The sequence below is a fragment of the Cervus canadensis genome, chromosome 22 (assembly GCF_019320065.1).
Source record: "Cervus canadensis isolate Bull #8, Minnesota chromosome 22, ASM1932006v1, whole genome shotgun sequence".
NCBI lineage: Eukaryota > Metazoa > Chordata > Mammalia > Artiodactyla > Cervidae > Cervus > Cervus canadensis.
Genome location: NC_057407.1, coordinates 48,955,421 through 48,968,413, shown reverse-complemented (window position 1 = coordinate 48,968,413; position 12,993 = coordinate 48,955,421). Strand labels below are relative to the sequence as shown.

At 43.8% G+C, this 12,993-nt stretch overlaps 1 long non-coding RNA gene across 3 annotated transcripts in view; it reads left to right on the top strand.

Moving 5' to 3' along the window:
* The first annotated feature begins 10,079 nt into the window (after nt 1-10,079).
* The window catches only part of LOC122424455, a 69,612-nt gene continuing 66,698 nt past the window's right edge, over nt 10,080-12,993 (top strand). For all 3 annotated transcript variants that reach the window (XR_006264436.1, XR_006264434.1, XR_006264435.1), the window contains exon 1: nt 10,080-10,292. This is a non-coding gene — a long non-coding RNA (uncharacterized LOC122424455). The remainder of the gene's footprint in view (nt 10,293-12,993) is intronic.

The window sequence follows — 12,993 nt, the reverse complement described above, 5'->3', positions numbered from 1 at the left end:
GAGCCCCACTAGTGTCTAGACCGTGAGTGAGTATGCCCTGTATGTTTCACCCGGGCTCCCTCCCAGTATCTTTCCTACTGGGAGGGGGCAGGTAACCTGCTCCACAGCCAAATAAAACTCAACCAATACCGGAGATTCAAGAACTGGGAGAGACTTACCCAAATTCGTCTGCACTCCCCGAGGAGATGGATTGGTGCAAGGGGCCGCTGCTGGTACCAAAGCTCCGGTTCCTCGTGGAGTCCAGTTGAAGGAAGGAAGTCCCCTCTGGGACTTTGCTTCATCAGTCGCCATAACTGTCGACTAAAAAAGATGTACAACTTGAGAGTTGTGAGTTGAGTTTTATTTGGGACAAAATGAGGACTGCAAGCCTGGGAGGCAGCATCTCAAATAGCTCTGAGAGATTGCTCCAAAGCGGCAGTGGGGGAAAGTCAATATATAAAGTTTTGGTGAAGGGGGAGTTCAATACCATGAAGTACTCATTTTACAAAAGGTTTTTTGTTAGTCATGAGGATCTGATGTCACGATGAAGGGATTTAGTGCTTCTCTAGATATGAGGAGATCCAAGGATTGAGATCATAAAATCTGTTCCTAAAAACATCCAACTATTTAAAGAGCTGTCCCACCAGATTCCCTGGAGCACAGAGTGCCCCACTCCATCCGGAACTCCCTCAGGGGGTGTTGAAGGTCAACAGCTACAGCAGCATGGGGTTCAATCTCCGTAGAGGCAGATGCCTTTGTTGTTCAGTCGTTGGCAATGCTCTTGGTAGGTGCCAATTTATTGACAGCAGGCACCCTCCAAATGCAAGATGGCTAGTGTTCCTTGAAGTTCTGGGGCTATCTAGATATCAGAGGAAAAGCAAAATATTCCTCATAGCACAGTTGCCATGGATACTCACACAGAGAGAGAGAGAGATTTTAGGAGCCCTCACTCTACTCCCCCTGCCTATCTGCAGAAATGGCAGGAACCGGGATTGCTGTGACCTACCAAAGTACTGAAGGTTTCCATGACTCAAGAAATGGCCAGAAGAAGGACCACAGTTTTGGAATAGAGATGAGATGAAGACTTTGGGAGACACAACCTGGTGAGGGGACAAGAAAGGAGAGGAAAGTGCTAATATGAAGAAGAAAAAGGGGGCTTGGGGGTACTCCTCACAGCGTGAGAGAATCTTCTTGTCCCCCCTCAGCTCCCCCTGCCTCCAGCTAAAGGATGGCGCACATCTAGCTAAAGCATGGGCGCCTGCCCCTGCGCTTCACCACCAGTGCTGTAGGATTGGATTCCATCATGGTGAATTTGAAGTGAAGAACCCGGCTGAACCTTTCTCAGGGCTTCAGGAGGTGAACAACAGAACTTCTGTCACCCCATCATTAGCAGACATCTGTGGCACCTCTAGGCTTCCCCAGTGGCTCAGCAGTAAAGAATCTGCCTGCAATGTAGCAGCCACAGGAAACATGGGTTCGATCCCTACGTCAGGAAGATCCCCTGGAAGAGGTCAAGGCAACCCACTCCAGTATTCTTGCCTGGAGAATCCCTGGTGGGCTAGTTCAAAGGGTCACAAAGAGTTGGATACAACTGAAGTGGCTTAGCATGTGGCACTTTTAATGTGGGCAGTGGGATGCAAAGAAAGCCCACTAGATGGGGCTGCCTAGATGTCCAGCTGGCTACCAGTAGGGTTGATTTCACAGACCATTCCCTCCCCACCCCCCAACTCTGCATACCACACACACACAAGTACACACACATACACACCCCCATCAGAATGAATAGTCCAGCATCAGTGTTACATATTGAAAGCAACAAGTGAGATGGAACATGGTAGGAAGGTACTGAGGCTTTCCAGGTGCCACTAGTGGTAAAGAACCTCCCTGCTGATGTTGGAGACTTAAGAGACGTCGGTTCAATCCCTGGCTCAAGACGATTCCCTGGAGGAAGAAATGACACCCTCTCCAGTATTCTTGCCTGGAGAATCCCATGGACAGAGGAGCCTGGTGGGCTACAGCCCATAGGGTCACAAAGAGTCAGACACAACTGAACTGACTTAGTACACATGCAGGAGCTTACTAGATTTTGTCCTCGTTGCTGTTAAAGGAAGAAATAAAACCAGTGGGAAGATCACAATACATGTGAAAAGTGTGGTGCCAAGTACTGCTAAAAGGCAAGACAAAAGAAAAAGCACCACGGAAGTTCACAAACTGGTTCAGATCACTCTCTGCTCCAAGGATAAGAGAGCCAGGAAGGAAACCTACTGTCAGCCCCAGCCTAGAGTCAGGCCCAGGTAGCTGTGAAAAAATGTCATGTGCTCAGATAGAAACTGTGGGAGCTTAAAGAGTGATTTAGAACTATGGAACACCTGTTAGCATCAGCTAGAACATTCCAAGGAGCATAGTTTGGGGCGAAATCTTCAGTAGACAATTCCTGTGTAATATTTCAGCCCCTTTCTTCCTGCATTTCACTAAGATACCTATGAAGTATTGAAAAGGACAAAAGTGCACAATCTTAGTAAAAAGATGAAGGCTGAAAGACAGTGTACTCTGGGATCTGCATCTGCAGGGAGTAGGAGAAAGCTGAATCTGGGATAAAAAACTCAGGCGGAAGAGTCGTTTTCTCATGCTCTGATAACTTCAGCAAATACTGACCAGCATGGCTTAGGCTGGTATAAATCTGAGACTGAAAGAAAGTTCAGCATCACCCAAAATAGCACTTCCAGGAAACTGGGTAAGCAGGTGCGCTCCACAGATTTATCACAAAACAGAAACCCTTACAAACAACTCAGACCGAGAAAATTAAAACTAGTTTAATGACACCCTGTAATGATCTCTTAGATTTTTCTCAGTTGCCATCCTCTTGTGTGCTTTGTCACCTGATGTTTTTTGACTGGCATAATGTTTTTTTTCCTTAGCTTCCAATAAGGAGTTTTAAATAGTACTCAGTCTTCCTGTGGGTAACAAAATTTTAACTGTACCTTTAAATTTTAACAAGGTAATATCAATGTATTTTACAGCTCCTTTTCAAAAATGAAAAAGTGGAAGATTTTTTAATCATCTCATCAAATTTAAACAGCTATTATTCCATGTTTTCATGGAACTCAGGATGCACTGAAGTACTGAATATACACCCTGGAAGAGGGGACAGTACCTATATCCAAGAAAAACGATGGGTCATCTTCAGATTTCCTTCACTGGCTTCCTTTACTCAGGTTCTCAGGTTACTCACCTGGCCCCATGTTTTTCTATGCATGGCAGTATTCTTTGTTTACTACTCCTTTTAAGCCAGCTCCTTGAAAATGTGCTTAGGTCATTTATTTTCATTCTTTATTAAGGTAAAAAAAAGTCATCTGAGGTTATGACTTTTCCTCTGAGTTTAGCTTTGACCATATTTTCATTCATTTTAAAATACTCTGTAATTACAGTTTTGATTTTTCTCTCAGGTTTTTTATTTCGTGTGTGTGTGTGATTAAAAACACTTTCAGAAAATATGGTTCATGTGGTTTCTACTTTGAGGAGTTAATTGGATTTTATTTTTTGCTCTAATATGTGAGTCATCTTTGCAAATGTTCAATGAATGCGGGCAGAAAAAAAAAAGCCATGTCCACAATCTATAAATCTCAATATGTATCTACTAAATAAATGCTTAAAGCATTCAAGTCATCCACTTTCTTCTTTATTTTTCAAATGTGCTTTGTCAAAGATGAGGAGGGACTGAACTGAGAAACCCCTTGCAAGGACCTCCAGTCACTTCTTTAGTACCAGCCCTTGGAGGAAAATCTCTCCACCATGGCTTCCTCTTCTACATTTGGGATGAATCACCAAAGTTATTTCCTAAGTAAACATTTATCTTTAACTCCCTGGAGAAAACAGTCAAGGAACCAGTGTTGAGTGAAGACATTCTGAAAATATTCTTGGAAAACCTCAATATTGGGTCAGGGAGGGATTTTTTAAATAATTTTATTTGTTTATTTTTGGCTGGGATGGGTCTTTGTCACTGTGCAGACTTCTCTTTCTAGTTGTGGGGAGCAGGGGCTACTCTGTAGTTGAGTTGTGCGGATGGTTTCTCTTGTTGCGGAGCACAGCCTCTAGGCGCATGGCCTCGGTAGTCACGGCGCACGGCCTCAATACTTACGGCGCACGGCCTCAGTAGTCACAGCGCATGGGCTCAGTAGTTGCGGCTCCCAGGCTCTAGAGCACAGGCTCAACAATTGTGACGCACCAGTTTAGTTGCTCCATGGCATGTGGAATCGTCCCCGACCAGGGATCAAACCCGTGTCTCCTGCATTGGCAGGCAGATTCCTTACCACTGAGCCACCAGCGAGACCCAGGGTCAGGGAGTTTTAACAGAAAAATTACAGCAATCACTGTCGCATGAGAATCACATCACAACTCCAGTTTGTGCCACCTGCAAGACTGGTGGGGGTCTTTTCAGAGTCAATCTCAAAGCCAGAATCATCTTCCTACAGCATCACTTTGATCTTGTTACCCTGTCTGCTTAAAACCCTCCAGTGGCTTCCCAGATTCTACAGAAGCGAGTCCAGTGACCCCAGAGCAAGCTCAGTACCTCTGAAGCTGAGTGGCCCTGGCCAGAACCACTGAGTTAGCATCTGTCACTTTGTGTTTGACTGGAGGTAATTTTTTTTTTTACATTTATTTCTGTGACTAGACCCTAAACTCCTTGAGGGTAGAATGCCAGGCTGGATTGCCTTGGAGAAGGAAATTCCTCTCATTGTGGTAAGTTCAGAGTTTCATGAGTATTGACATCATGAGAAAAATCCCCAAGCCCATCTGTCATGATCAGCACACAATCTATTAGCACATATAGGCCACGGCAATAGATGAGCATGATGTCTGCCTGCAGCATGTTAAATCAGTCAGCAAAGTCCACCGAGACAGAGATCAGACTCAGAGCCTAGACTCGGGCTGTGGTTTTGTCCTGTCCTTGGCAGGGAATGCAGTCCACGTAACAGGTGAGGTAAATCCATCACCACCTCCAGGAGAACAACTCCAAGAGCACTTGCTCACATGGTGGCCTCCACAAGGCCCCTTTGTATACCCACCCCTTTCCATCTCTATTGCTTCTGGAGACAGCTCAGGTTGGGTAGGGAAACGGGGAGAAGAATAGGAATTGTTTGCATTCTATGATTTTAAAATCTCCAGTTACAAGAGATGTTAAAAGTAAAATGTGTTGGAATGGTGGTAATACGAAGAAATAGTATCATCATGTTAGAAGCCTTGGAATGAGTATGAACAATAGCTGTGTTCACCAGAGCAATCAACTTCCTCCATGCATCCCCTCTCCACATTTTACTATGAGAAAAATTGGGTCATGTACATTTTCTTAACTGAAATTTTTTGTTAAATGAACTTTTGTAATAGTCAAAAAAAAGTAAAATGTATGGAGTAAGATCAGCTTATTCAGGTGACTGTTGATGTGAGTGAAATGCACACTTATTTGCTTATCAGTGTCTTCCTTTCAGGCCAAACACAAAATGATTTTTATTGTGCTTCTGACTTGAAACTTGGATAATTACAGCAAATAGATGACATTTGAAAAGTCACCTTTCCAGCATACACAGACAAGAAACAATGAGGGATTCTTGGTGATGGTTTAGTCTTGGAGAAATAGACATTACACCCCTAAACCAAACAGGAGGAATGGAATGACCTGAAGTACCGTGATTTTACTGCACAAGTAAGCTTTCTTACATCATGCTTCGGGTTTCTCTTTAATGTTTGTATCCTTCAGTTCCCTGGAGCTTCCTTCCCAGAGCTAGATGCAATTGGCTTCCCTTTTGCAAGAATTCGTCTGTTACTAGTCTTTATTTCAAGGAGTAGAATCTGTTTCACAAATACACAAGAATAGTAACATTATTTGCTTTTTTATAAGCCTAGGTATAAAAATAATTTATTATATATTATACTAATATTATGATTAATACTATTATTATACTAGTAAGAACTAATAATAATTGTGTACTCTAAAATATAATTGCTATAGTCCATAAAAGGTTGTTTTATCTTTACTTAGATTACCTCTTTGTTGCAAAAATAACATAAATAGTAAGTGCTAAATAATACAGCTGTTGACCTAGAAAGCAACTATTGGTGTTTCATAATATAGTGAGAAGAGCATGGATTTTTTTTTTAATACAGCCTAGGTTAGAGCTCTGGTTTAGTTCCTGCCTAGCTTGTATTGTCGTTGTCTTTGTTTAATAGCTAAGTCATGTTCAACTCTTTTGCAATACCATGGACTATATAGCCTGCCAGGCTCCTCTGTCCATGGGATTTCCCAAGCAAGAATACTGGAGTGGGTTGCCATTTCCTCCTCCAAGGAGTCTTCCCGACCTAGGGACAGAACCCATGTCTCCGGCATTGCAGGGGGTTCTTTACCACTTAGCCACCAGGGAAGTCCCTAGCTTGTGGCCATGCACAAATTACTTGACATTTCTGACCCTCAAAGATGATATTGGTAATACTCACCTGGAAGAATTATTGAGCAAATTAAAGGAGATGTTTATGTGAAAGTGTATATGACTGGCACACAGAAGGCTCAACAATATTTACAGTTTTATCCCCCAAGAGTGGTCTTACCCTCTTAAGAGGCTGTAGTCCAATTGTAACCTGTTGACCAAAATGATTCTATACTCGTCTATGGTAAATATTTTCAGAATACATTTGTTCAGTATGTGAACAGTTAAAAGTTAATAAGTCAACCTAGTATATACTGATCTCCTCTCATTCTCCACTTGTCTGGACACAACTATAAACAGAACATGCCAAGGACTGGCCCATGCCCCTGTTGACTGACCACAGCCTCCTTAAAGAGCTATGGGTAAAATTCTTCATGCTTATATGGTCCCTATGACTAAAACACTCAAAGCATTTTTTTCTGGAGATTAAATCAGAGGTTTCATCTAACCCTAGTTAATAAATGTCAAGTCTCCAGTGTGAAACCTCTGAATAGCCTTTTGAGGAAGGTGGCTGACAACCTTATCTTCCCTACAAATAAACTGAGGCATGGGGGCACAAATCAGAGATTCTTCACTCTTATTTACTTTCCGTTTATATGTGAAGACCAGCCAGTGCTTCATGGAAATTCTCGGAGTGTCTGCAGGGATCCCCAGAGAGCATGTTTATAATTTCCTGGAGAAAGCTTACCATCTCCTAACATGATTAGGAATCTTATGGGACAGGATGGGGAGGGGCTGATGTCGCTGCAGCAGGGGGTGCGCTGATTGAGTAGAGAGTCTGAATGGTGGTCCAGTGGCTTAAGACTTCACCTTCCAACGCAGGAGGTGCAGGTTCGATCTTTGGGCAGGGAGCTAGAATCCCACATGCTTCACAGCCAAAAAACAAAAACATAAAACAGAAACAATATTGTAACAGATTCCATAAAGACTTTACAAAATGGTTCACATCAAGAAAAAAATCTTAAAAAAAAAAAACCAGTCAGAGTTAATGACGTCGCACAGCCCATAAGCCAGAGCTCCAAAGGCTGTGGCACCTGCCGTGGAGAGCACAAAATCCCGCTTTGAGCTGAGTTTCTATGGCTACAGCCAGCCTCTTTCTACAGTCTCTTCTACAATCAGAAGAAAAAGAGCTCCAGAAGGGGCTAAGAAGAGGGCCTTTATGCATTAAGAGGGGGAGACTACTCTGAGAAGGCAAAGTGCAACCTGCCAGCCTGGGACAGTGTCGGCAGCTACGACGAGAAGCAGAAAGGTTTCCAGCCTGCAGAGTAACCCTCTCCACCTCAAACTTGAACCTCCAGTGGACCCTGGGGGACCACTACCCTCATTCCTGGTTTTCTCAGACTAGAAACCTTCTGCCTCTGTCTTCTCATAATTCAACCACACCAATACTTAACATTTATTACCATGCTACACACTCAGCCTCTTAACACTCCTGGAGCCTTCATGGGCTTTGCGCTGTGACCACATAGCTAAGCTGGAACTACATCTCCCAGAATTCCCTTTCCTGAGGGGCTCCAGGTCAGTGTGGGTCACAAGAGAAATTCTGCATGAGACATGAAACATGGAGGTGAGGCAGTCACCGTAGTTTTTATGCTCCAAAGGTCAGTATGAGGCACTGGACACTACGGCAGCTGTCTCACGTGGTCATTGTCATTTCCTCCAACTCTTGCTGTTTCCTCCTGCAGCTTCTCCCCAGGCATCCATGGCTCTTAGCGAAGGGAACCAGCTTCTCATGCATGTCAGCCATGGCACTGAATTTGTGGGTGAGGAGAGACAGTCATGGCTTCCAGTTCATTCTCCTGGCTTTGTTTGTCTTTGTTCTCAGCCACACCCACTTCTCCCGTCTTACTGCCAACCTGCTTTACTAAAGCTACTTGAAGCTCAACGTTAGAAGAGGAGACCACAGCCTGGCAGATTCCTCTGTCGTTTTATACAATTGCACGTTCCAATCTTTATAATAACTTTGTCTTCTATGTAACTTAAAGTAGTTCTGCTTCTCTGACTGAACCTTGAGTGATACACATGGATTGTCTGTCTCACTTAATACTCACTAAAATACTAGGAGATAGGAAGTATTATTATTTCTGTTTCATAGGTGAAGAACTTGAGGAACAAAGAGAAGAGAAAGTGACTCAGGTATAGTTAGTCTGGCCTTGTCCTGATCTACAGAGAACTACTTCTTAAAGTAATGGAGCTTATGCTCCCATATTAGTCACTTCCCTAGCTCTTTAAGGCCAGGTGACTTCCCTCAGTCCAGGACAGTTTTCCTGGTGTGAAACATTAGCATCCAATGTTCAGGGCAGCTGGGAAGATGGTCCACCCCCTCAGGGGATATTGGAGCAGCACCACGGTCGCTTTGCAGGGTATTGTCTCGCTTGGCCTCATTTTTGTTTACCAAAACTCTATAAGCAGCAATGTTGGCAAGCCTTATTCCAGCATCTTCAGACATCTGAAAAGCCCTTTCGGAACAGTTCTACACATAACTAGTCTCCAAAACCCCATTTCTGAAATGCATTCCAAAATAGAAACAACAACAGCAATGCATAGTATAAATTATTGCTATCAGATCAGCCTTCAATATACTAGAAGATCACCCTGGGACTCATCACTGAGAACTGGGAGTTAAGGAAAGGGAATCCAAGGGAAAATGGGGACAGGAGGCCAGACCCTGGCAATTCCAAAATGAGTCAGACTGTTATCAGAAAGACCATGTCTTCTGGATTCAGACAAATCTGACTACATTCCAAGGCTTGGAAAGTTTCTGATGCTCTCAGACCCATAGTCTCCCTATTGGTTTAAATGCAAGAATAATATGTTTCTTGAATATCTGTCAGAGGAGAAAATGTTTCAAAAGGCCCATGATGCAGTGCCCATTGTGCACATAGCTCAATACATGGTATTTCACTATAAAGACACATATTTATGCTCCCCACTCCCACTGGCTGAACTTTTTCATTCCCCAACTCCAAACAGCTGGATTGCATTTATCCCCTGAAGAACCCAAATGAAAACCACAATACTAACCAAAAAAGCTATGGTCTAGAGCACAGTTAAGAAAAGTAGAGTTGCATTTTTTATTGAGCAGTTTTCTCTTCTGAAACTTTTTTTTTTTCTCTTCTGAAACTTAATATTACAAGACACCAGACACTGGAGAAAGAGAGGAAGACAACCCACATCCTTGGAGCTATTCTGTAGATACTGAAACCCCCACCAGATGGAAGAAGTTAACTACATGAGGATCAAACTGTAGGCATGAAGTAAGCTGCCTCAATCCTGAGAATTGGCCCCAAACAAATGGAAACAAACCGACCCCAGAACTGAAGACTAACTGTACTTAAAACAATCAAGACCACACTGATCAGACCACCGACGGCCAGTATCAAGACGACTGGCAGAGCTGACTGTGCTGTTTCTGCATGGGGCCCCCTCCCTTCACCTATAAAAGCTCCTCTCTACCCCCCAGCTGGTTGCTAGCTTCCAAAATAAAGCTTTCCTTTCCACCAACCTTGCCTCTATATCGGCTTTTAAGCGGCAAACACCCGAACCCACTTTAGGTAAGTTTTTGGTGCCAGTGTGAGGCTGTGCTCTCGCGATATCTGGCTCCTGGGGGTTTTCCCCAAAGCGGAGCCGCCGCCATGATAACATGCCCGGAAGGCTTCGAGGAGCCACTGCTCCCAGACAGGTGGTTTGGGACACTCTTCCCAGCAGCTGCTGAAACCATTTTTGGGGGAGACCCTCTCTGCCTCTCCCCTGCTCAGCACTGGCGGCAGTGTACGCTTTTCCTTGGTGGAACGGAATCATGCATCTAGCCAAGCTGACAAGCCCCGTGACCCAGTAAGTTCGTCAAGACCCGGCTAACTTCTCTTTCGAGCACGAAGCGCTATTTGGGCATCTTTGCCAACTGGTTCTGACGTGAGTGTGATGTTAGGACCATTTATGAGCACTGTTATTTTGATGTTTTGTCATTGGTTCTGGCGTGTCTCTGATTTTAAGGACCATTTGTGAGCACCTGCTCTCTGGGCCCTTTTGCCAGTTGGTTCTGACCAGTCATTATGATCCATTTGTGTTGGGGAGTGTTTTGGGACTCAGTAGCAGTTGGGAGGATTTGTGGCAGTTCTGTCTTCTGGTGTGTTATATGTATTCCATTTGTGTGATTGGTACTCTTGCTGCCTTTTGTAAAATGGGAAATTCAGGCTCAATTCATTACGAAAAATTTTAGCTGTGAACCTATGACTCAGAAAAAGAAAGATGATTTTTTTAAACACTGTGTGGCCAACAGTATGCTTCAGACTCCAGAGAAAATTGGTTATAATGTATCACTGCTGGCTTTAAGTTTCCTGCTTGAAGCACATGTACCATCTTTGGGTGAAAATGGGGTATAAGCAATAAAATGTATAGCCTGTAAAATGTTTCCCTGTCAGCATAATCTCTATGCTTGTTACATCTGATTAGTTTTCCCCCAATGTGAAAGACTACATAAAACACATAAACAAAAGTGTAGGCCCAGCATTGAGGGACATGAATGGACTCAGAGAAGGCAGGAATCAGCTCAGCTTTTACAAAAGAGTGTATATATATTTATTTATTTTTGGTTGCATTGGGTCTTTGTTCCACACACGGGCTTTCTCTGGTTTCAGCAAGTAGGGGCTACTCTTCACTGTAGCTTCTCGTGTGGGCACGGAAAGTTGCCCCACAGTGTGTGGGATCCTCCTGGTCCAGGAGTTGAACCTGTGTCCCCTGCATTGGCAGGCAGATTCTTAACCACTGGACTGCCGGGGAACTCCCAGCTCAGCTTTATAACATGAGTTGTAAAGAGTTTTGAGTAAACCAAGATAGTGCTAAGTTGTTGATCTTTCCATTGCTTTCTATAATTGCCAGTGGGCAACCCATTACTTCTTGTCATCTAGTGCAAGGTAATCCTAAGAGTCTCTCCAGCTCCCATCCAAACAGTCCACACGGGCAACAACCATCTGGTGACCAGGGTCCCTCACAAGTCTTGTTCACCCCCATTCCCAGCATGGACGGGGAGGATGGATACTAGGCCCTATGAAGGCATGAATAGACAATATGAGACACATTACCCCACATCTTCTGTCTTGCCTACGGTTGGCCCTTTTGACTTTTATATTTATCCAACAAGGCTCCAAGAAGCATCAGATGCTATTAAAGGCTACATAAGTCTACCACCCAGCAGGAACTTGGCCAAGGTGCCAGTTCTATTCTGCCTACAGAGTTGTTTGGGAGAAAAGCAATGGGATGTAATAATTTACATTTGGATTTTTCTTTTTATCGGTTTAGAATTTGGTGTCCCCTTCCATTTCTCCTCCCTCTCTTTTCCTCCCAGCTCCAATTAGAAAATTCCATTGTACAGAATTTCACTCCACGGGAACCTATATCAAATTTAGGAAGCCACTGGTTTGTAAAGAACCCTCATTTCAAGAGAGTAGGACAGAGCGTGCAATGTAATCAAAGGCAATTAGAGACATTCACACAACCGTGAATATGCAGCCTTTGCATACACAATTATGAAGGACTATTCAGACACCGTACCCACTGTGGCACTGGATGGTTTCCAGAGGCACTTAAGGCGTAAGAAGGGCTTATTTGGGGCTTGCAAACATGAGTTTTGTTTGTGTTTTTATGCATGTTTGGCAAATACAATGCAGGCTCTGCTTTCAGAACATTTGGCCCTAAATGAAAAGAAATGTGTCAGCAAATCCACCAAGAAGTACACCAAACCCAAAGCTTCTTCTGTTGGATCCAGAAAGAGGCTGAGGTAGTTGCTGTTTGCTTTCCAGCTAAAGGCAACATCTGGATGCAATTGCCAAGAGTTCTGGCTGCTTTGGCCACATCCAGCAGAGACGCAGAAAGCTCTACCAGAAGCTCAATGCATTCATTGTGAAGTTGCCCAGTGCTCTAGGCACACCCGGGGTCAGTCAGGAGGTGAAAAGGCCATGTGAGCAGCATGATCTCACCCTAGGTCTCTCAGTGGTCTCAGACCCTCGCTGTCTACGCCAGGACATTCACAGTACCACCCACATGTGTATTGGATTTCTTGGATGGGAGGAAGAAGAAGATGTTTCCACCATCTTTATTTAGTAAATAAGAAACAAGCCAAGACTTTACAGTCCATCTACTAGGCTGAAGTAGCACCCCGCTTGCTCTGTCACTAAGCAAGTTATATAACTCTGGCTTCGCTCTCTTTACTGGTGAAACAAAAATGATAATAGTACCATGAAGCTTAAGATGGAGATTAATCTGCCTCATGGAGATTTAAGATGACAGATGTAAATGGCCATCCCAAGTAACCTCTGAAAGAATGTAGGCTGAAATAATTTTCTGACTTATTTTCTGACTCATTCTGAAATAATTTTCTGTCCTCTCTGACTTCTATGCAGAAAAGTCTCCCCCGTTACAAAACTGAGAACGTGATCTGTGATTCACCCTCACAGTTCACCATGTGTCCATGCCTTTAAATAACAGGTTCTTTGAAAGAGGAATGTGTGGCCCTGCCCTCACTCCGATTCACATTCAC